Source organism: Dermacentor variabilis, unplaced genomic scaffold (genome assembly GCF_050947875.1).
Source record: "Dermacentor variabilis isolate Ectoservices unplaced genomic scaffold, ASM5094787v1 scaffold_17, whole genome shotgun sequence".
Classification (NCBI taxonomy): domain Eukaryota; kingdom Metazoa; phylum Arthropoda; class Arachnida; order Ixodida; family Ixodidae; genus Dermacentor; species Dermacentor variabilis.
The window spans coordinates 8693741-8701764 of NW_027460335.1; the positions used below are offsets into that span (position 1 = coordinate 8693741).

At 45.2% G+C, this 8024-nt stretch overlaps 1 non-coding gene across 1 annotated transcript; it reads left to right on the forward strand.

The window, feature by feature from the left end:
* Positions 1-1819: 1819 nt before the first annotated feature.
* TRNAY-GUA (transfer RNA tyrosine (anticodon GUA)) lies at positions 1820-1912 on the forward strand. The gene is made up of 2 exons: positions 1820-1856; positions 1877-1912. It is a non-coding gene; the product is annotated as a tRNA-Tyr (tRNA).
* Positions 1913-8024: the final 6112 nt, after the last annotated feature.

Here is an 8024-nt window from a genome sequence, read left to right on the forward strand (position 1 = left end):
CAAGAATTCATTATTTCCACTCAGCCTCTTCAGTATGTTCAGTAGTATGTTTACCTTGGTCAATTACTAATTACTAATGCTTTTATCATGATAAGGAAATTTACAGAATAAAGATGGGTTGGAGTGGATACGGCAGGCATTACGAAATCCTGACTGGGAGCTTACCACTGTCGTAGAAAAGCTGGCAATCATTGCATTATACGGGCGCAAGCATATGGGACAGAAATTTGGAAGCCAGCAAGGAAAGTGGTGAAAAAGTTAAGGACCGCGCAAAGAGAAATGGAACGAAAAATGTTAGGTGTAACGTTAATAGCCAGAAGGGAACAGTGTGAATCAGAGAGCAAACGGGGACCGCCGATATTATAGTCGACATTAACAGAAAAAAAGATGGAGCTGAGGAGGCCATGTAAGGCGTAGGGTAGATAACGAATGGACCATTAGAGAGTTACAGAATGGGTGCCAAGGGAAGGGAAGCGTAGTCGAGGAAGTCAGAAAATTAGGTCCGGTGACGAAATGAGCAAATCTGCAATCGAGAGTTGGAATCAGCTAGAGCAAGACAGGGGTAATTGGAGATCGCTGGGAGGCCTTCGTCCTGCAGTGGACACGAAAGAAAAAAAAGATAGGCTGAGAATGATGCCGAATGGTCTAAGTGGTTTTGTTGGCAACTACCCCTTCACCCAGGCTGTTCCAAGTTGTCTATTAGGCAACACACCCAGTGACACGTACACCCAGTGGCTCAAGGGATAGAAGAGAACATTTTGTAATTCGAGAAAAGCAGAGAGGCCTCCCGGAAAAACTTTGCTACTCTGAGTCGATAACAGAAAGAAGAGCAAGGACCAAGTTGACGTAAAAGAGGCTAAATACGGATCGATGACATACCCGAAATGTCGGGGAAGTTATCTGACGACAAACAGACGAACGAACATCCTCAGCGAGAACATAATGACCTCCGTAATAGCCACTACCATGAAAAAAAAGGATTTACGAAATTTTGAAGTCCCGATAAATCCACTCCTACAAATTATCATTCTAATGCTTCTTTTATTTAGCGTTTTTCATTGAAGATTTAGAAGGAGCGGAGGAAGTAGATAACAGTAATCAAAATTGTCGCGTATTTACCAAATTCTTCTGTCGAATATCTACATGAATCTATTGTCTGCATAGGTCTGGTCTGGCGCCCTCCTCCTTATTGACGTGAAGATGAGTCGATAGAAAACTTCTTGTCATGCCGCGATTTCTCTCGATTAAGAAAGCAAATTCAGTGGGACAATTTCACGATGCTGGATGAAATCTAGTCTTTCCAGAAATTCGATATTTCAAAGCCTCCTCTCAAGGACATTGTTATACGGATGTTGTTGCAGCTATTGTAAGGTTCATAAATAAATCAGGACGACTTCCTTGCTAAATTATTGAATTTTTAAAATCAAGATTTATTATCTTCTTTTGATATATTCAAAATTTCTCATTAGTGTTTCTCTTTAGATTCGACTAATTATATTCAAGAATGATCCTATATTCTTGGTCAATCATCCAAGATAAGTATGAGGCACTCGTAGAAGAAACTCAACCAACACTCGCGTTTATACTTTGTTTAGTCACGTGGACTCAGTAGTTGGCGACGACAGCCTCGATAACAAAGGAAGAATTAAAGACACATTGGAGGCGCGCAGTCGCTCTTTTCTGCTCAAGGAAAAACTCTGCGACCGAAGAGACACCTTCGCACTGCGTTCCACGTGCCAGGCCTCGATTATCCCGCTACTCGGCCACGTTGCGTGCTGCTCTGCAATCCAGACAAGCAGGTAGACGCGCTGATACCGTGCCGTCGATAGCTCAGTTGGTAGAGCGGTGGACTGTAGAGGTTTCATCCCAAGCGGACATCCAGAGGTCGCTGGTTCGAATCCGGCTCGACGGAATTTATGTATTTCTTTCTTTCTTGATAATCCTGCAGACTTTTGTTTGACGTTGTGTACCAATAATAAAAAATCTATTCGTATCGAACAAACATAGGAGCTTTGAGCAGGAATGCTGTTGCCTGTAATACCGGGTGTTTCAGATAACACCTTCAAAATTTGTAAAGGTTTCCTGTGGCAGATAGCGTAATTCTAGCTCATGAGTTGGTCTATTCGAAGAGGCGGGCATTACGTGCAAAAAATGCATATTAACGTAATTAAATATGAACTAATTATGTTTTGAACTAGTTACCTTACTGCCGAAGTTGCAATTTACAAATTCTAGCCGTGTTGTTCGCAAAGCGGGTTCACTTGGAACGAATTCTCAAGATGACAACCTTTTCGAGAGGTTGTCGTGAAGATACTTTTGTGCTTGAATGCAAATAAACTAGGTTTTGATAAGAAAGTAACTGGAACGCCAATGCATTTCTACTCAAAGTTTGAGAATGAATATCTCGAAACTGGTGTCGTCCTGAGAATTCGTTCCAAGTGGATCCGCCTTGCAAACTCCCCGGCTATAATCTGTAAATTGCAATATGGACAAGGACGTAATTAGTTAAAACTTAATTAGCTAACTTCGGTTAATTAGTCGATTGTGCATCTCAATTTCTTGTGCAAGTAGTGTCTGCCATTTCGAATAGACTAACTAATGAACAAGAATTGTATTTTCTGGCACAGAAAACCTTTAGGAATTTCTGAAAGTGCTCGCTGAAACACCGTGTTTGTTCAACGGAATTGGTACCAAGGAAAAGAAAACGCAACCGTAGACGGCAGAGGACGACATTTCTATGAAGTTCATCCCATGGATGACAAAGCGTATAAAGACATACACACAGTATCTACATAACGTCACCTATCGTATACATTACTGTAACGGCGTATAAGCTCAGCATATTTAGCAATAATGCGAGCGTCCACGTCAGAAAAAAAGGAAGAAAAGGAAGTTTGTGTCCACTGATTCCCAGGTTGCGTTTTATCCGCACAACGTTTTCCCCACATTTCTGCGATAGGAGTATAATTATTACTGCCGCCGAACATGGCAGACTGCACACGAGTAGCCTCAAAACAACCCAGAATAAATATAAAATACCGAATCAACCCTAATGGGGTTCGCAGAGTGCCCTTTGCCTCCTTGACCTTGAGTGACCTGCGCAAAAAACATAACCTATTGCGGCGCCTTCAGGATAGGCCCAGTGTACTGTTCGCATGCGCTAGTGCGCGCCAACTATGTGATAGCTTAGTTCATATAACAGACTTGCGCTCCCTGCGAAAACCATCGCTAGAGCTACTGCGCCTTTCCCTGCTTAAAGTATTAGTAGAGAATTTCCGACATGGTGCGAGAAGGAAGGCAGAGCAGCAACTGCGGCTTACTATAACCAACCTTGATATTAATTAGCGTCTACAAATTGAGCAATAACATTTGTTTTCGGCGTTAATAATCAATCGTGTAGCAATCAATAGCATGTAGTGCAAATTTGCATCTGCTTAAGAGAGGCAGCGTGCTTCCAAGATGAGTTTCATTGACTTTATATAGTGGCATGTTCTCTGAAGGTCACGGTAAATTTCTGCATGTAACTTTACACGTGTAGTCTGCGTGCTGATACAGGCAATGACTGTAGACAGTTGCACCGTCCGAGTATCTCTCTTTTTCCAGTGCGGGGATAAAGGTGACGCAGAATAAGACGCTGTGCGAGCTCGCCTAAAATAAATCTGAAGTTTTCAGCCCCAGCGTTAAAAAGCCAAACCAAGTCAGTCATTAACGCTTGATAAGACAGGACGGATGCCGTAACGTAATGGCGCCACCACATTGAAGTTCTTGCAACGGATCCATTTGACATCTTGGGTTTTGAAAGCGTCCGATGGGTCCGTATTAACTGCCAGTCGATAAAGAATAACAATCCCTACTCTGTATTTTCAATGTAAGCGTGGATAACTGAATCTGGCGGCCTCTTGGGAACCCTTACCTTGTACAGTTATCCAAGTACGTGGAAATAAATTGAATTTCCAGATGTTGCGAAGGTGTCATCCGCGTGGCGGATTTTAAAAACTGAGAGTTTATTCATTTTCTCAACGGATAATCAGCCTCATTAAGCCGTAGAGATGCAAAAGATGTCCCAATCACACGGTGATAGTCCATATCAAGTAGTGCTTCTTTTAACGGAATACTTGAAGAAAAATTATTTATCCCCCTTTTCTTAAAGCTAGAGTTCAACCTTAAAATAAAGCTATCGAACCTGCATTGGTCGAGTGCCACGAACAATTATTATTTTTTATTCGCTTGAGTTTCCACGGGGTATATAGCGCTAAAATGAAATTACGTGTAAACATTCAAGCCTGCTTTATGCGGACAAACTACAACGACGACTAACTAAATCAATTGCATCAAGTTTTATGCGACCACTTCAAAGCGTGCGCAAAGTACTGCGCTGTTGTGCTGAAAACATCTACATCGGCCCTTCCTATTGTACGCCCATACACTAGAGGTTACTTTCCTATTCTAAAGTTTATGCGAATCTCACACTCGCAAATTGGCCCTTCTCGTTGCTGTGCAGCTTTCCAGCTGTGGCATTGCGCTGGTGAGCTCCATGTCGCAGGTTCGAACCCCATCGCAGGGACCGCAGATGAACGGGGGCGAAGCAAAAACGCTCGTTAGGTGCAGGTTAAGGAACCTTATGTGGTCAAAATCATTCGGTAGTCAAGTATTTTAAGCCGCGCTTCGGTAATGAAATCGGGGTTTTGGGGCGTAATACGGCAACATTTCGTCATATTATATGTCGCTGCACTGGAGACGCATTTTGACGGTCTCGCAGTAGCGAGGAACACGGTTAATTGTCGGTTGTACTCACAATGAATTCAAGCTTGAAAGCATAATTATTTACTCGATCGTTTCTTCTTTGGGTTATAAAAAGATAAAAAAGATATAGAGGACTCGTAACCTTCGCCTTCAGGACAGGAACGCAACAGCGAAGTTCCCTGACTGGTTTCCACACTTCCCCGCAATTGCAGCTTACGTAACCATAATATTTACTGGGAAACGCTGGCGCCGAACGCTAAGGATTAAGGCGACCTTGCTGGTAGAAACACGGCTTCTTGCGTGGGCCGATCCCGGAGGTAGTGCACAGCCACGCGAAATCTCAAGCGGCAGCAGGAAAACGGGTTTGTGTTTGAGCTTCCGCCTAACATAATTATGTTATCTCGTATATTCAAATAAATATCCGACGATATCATGTCTGTAGGTTGTGTGTAAGTCGCACTTTACGAGTATCCTGCCGCATTTTATTTTGAGAAATCCGATCAGTTCAGTAACGGCTCTGCGCCACGCGGAGGGCCTGCGTGGTTCGGGATGATTTTTCCCTCACGGATAACGCCACCGAGGCCGACACTGAATTTTCTGCGACGCGCACGCATGCGCACACGCACACACGCATACACACACATGCACATACACGCACACACACACACGCCCACACACGCGCGCGCACGCACATACACACGTACAGACACATACACACACAGAAAGGCACACGCTGGTACATACGCACATACACACAGACACAGAAATACGCGCACACGCGCGCGCGCACGCTTCCGTTGTTTGTGGTCTCTACTTTTCTGCCACCAAACATCCAATCCCCGAACTCAAGGACTTCGAGGAGGTCTAAACCTACAGAGCCTAAACCGACAGCTGGGTAGATATCTGCACATTCTAAGACACGTTCCATCGTTTTACTAGCTTTTCCGCAGCAAGCACATGCTTCTTCTTCCTTGGTGTACCTCGCTTTATAACCACGCGGTCTAAGGCATCCCGATCTCGCTACGAAAAGTAATACGCTTCCCTTTGAGTTATCGTAAAATGATTCTATTCTGATTTCTTTTTTCTTTTTTGGTAATTATTCACTGCAGGTTTCTTTTCCATTGCCGCCACCCATGAGATTATCTCAGCCTCTATGACTTCCCGCTTGACGTTTTTTGTCGCCATGATGCACAACATACCGGTCGCTTAGCTGGGGTAAGCTTCCTAGTTCTTTTCCTCTGCTTGATATCAATGTTTTTCCTCTACAAACACCTGAACACTCTGATGATTATGACGTATCAGGATCCCCTTTGAAACGCGGTATTGACAAATATTTAGGTAGCCTAATTGAATTATTCAAGTATGCTGTACATGCTTTTCATTGGAGCATTTTTGTGTAATCTCTTCAATCTTAGTCCATTTCTCGAAAGTTCTCTGTCTACCTTGTACCACTACCTATGCCTGCAACGGATCTGGTCGTATCAATCTCTTCCCTGATTTTTTGCCACCAATACTCCTAACGATCGACGCTTGCTTATCTCGACTGTTGACCGGTTGATGCTTCCGTCCACATTAAATCCATGCGCTTCTGGAAAGTGCAAGTTACCAGCGAGTATCGTTGGGTGAATTCTTTCGCATTCCATTAGCATGTCCTGAGTGGTCTCTCTAGTTTTGCTGTGCAGCCTACACATGCCTCATCTAGTTGCGAAAATTTGCTCCTGCGTGTTTTTGTCCTTAGGAAATCACCTCAAGCTTCAAATCGGGAGGGAATTCCCTTGGTGTTATCGCGCGGATTTTCCCTTCTGATTTATTTCTTCGCATGCTTGTAAATCTCCATGGTCCTTGTTGTTTCTATCTTTTTTTCATCCAATCCATTGTTTCTGTTTCTCTCGCTTTTTTTTTTTGGTGGCTCCTGGTTGTCTATTTACGCTTTCAATTTCAATTTGGTTGCCAGGTCGGTAGGTAGGTAAAACTAATCGACAAAAGTGTCGTTCAAGGGGGGAGGGTAGCCTGTCAGGTCTTGCCTGCCAGCCACCACCCCGGCTCTGTTCACGCCCTGTAGCTGATCCTCCTGGCTTGTCCCGGCGAGGAGGGAGCGGCCATGAGAGAGTAGGGGGGGGGGGGCCTTCCTGCAGCCCCAGATAATATGGTTTAGAGTGGCGATCTCTCCACATAGCTTATAGTGACGGTCGATGTTCCTTCTACCGTTCAGCTAGAAGAGCAGTGGGCTTTAGAGCTTGCACCCAGAGGTCACATTCATACATCGCTAGTTCGAATACGGCTGGACAATCAACAGTTATTTTAAAGTGAAGGTTTCTTTGGAGCACACGCCCGCCTTCCCTGCGCCTCTCTTGCGGACCGTGGCTGTGTGCTGCTACTGCTGTTGCTGCTCGTGCGTTCTCGCCGTATAGCTCACAGTCGGCGGCGTGATCTAGGAGCGATGGGTCACGCTACTTTCCCGCAGCTGTGTCAAGTAAAGGTGTAAATCGGGACTGCGCGAGCGGAACGCTGGCCGCTGGCGGAGAGGCTAGGATGCCGTGATGAGACTGGAGAGAAGCCTCTACTCCTGTGGAGGTGGTATATGGCACGGCTGAGCGTGGCCGCGTGGTCCCTACCTTGAAAGCCATCTGAGGTGGGCAAAGTGCCTAGGCGTTCCGAGGGTTGGCGGCTTTGTGCATATGTGATGTGTTCTCGCCGCTTAGCTCGCGTTGAAGCGAGATGCAGAAGGAAAGGCAACTCGGTCGCGGCTGCTGCCGCGATTCCTCACGCCAGTGTGTTGACAGCGAGTGTCCGCGGTCATCGAAGCGATTTGTGTTCACGTTTGCCTGTGTGCGAGTGTCACCATGCTTGTTAATTTAATTACAAAGAATGCTCACATATTTATGTGGCCGATAGAACAACTATGCAAACTTCATATAGACGTCTCGACCTTTCGTCTTTCGGGGGGAACTGCGGCATTTATTTCTGCACCCTTTGGAAATGAGCTTCGCGCCTTCTTCATTGCATCTCATTGCATGAGAAGCAAGCACTGCATCGCATTGAGAGCGTTGCATTGTATTGCACAATGAGAGCACGCTGTAAGAAGCCGTCGACGCGATCGAAAACCAGCTAAACGGTTCCGGTTTGATCTGCTCACCGAGCAAGTGAGAACTGCTGGAGTTACCAAGTGCGAACTTAACAAGAGCGAACCAAGAAGACTTACCAAGAAGACTTAACAAGAGCGAACCGAGGGATTACGAGGCTATCAAGATCGTGACGAGGAACGGCCAAGTGATCCCGGA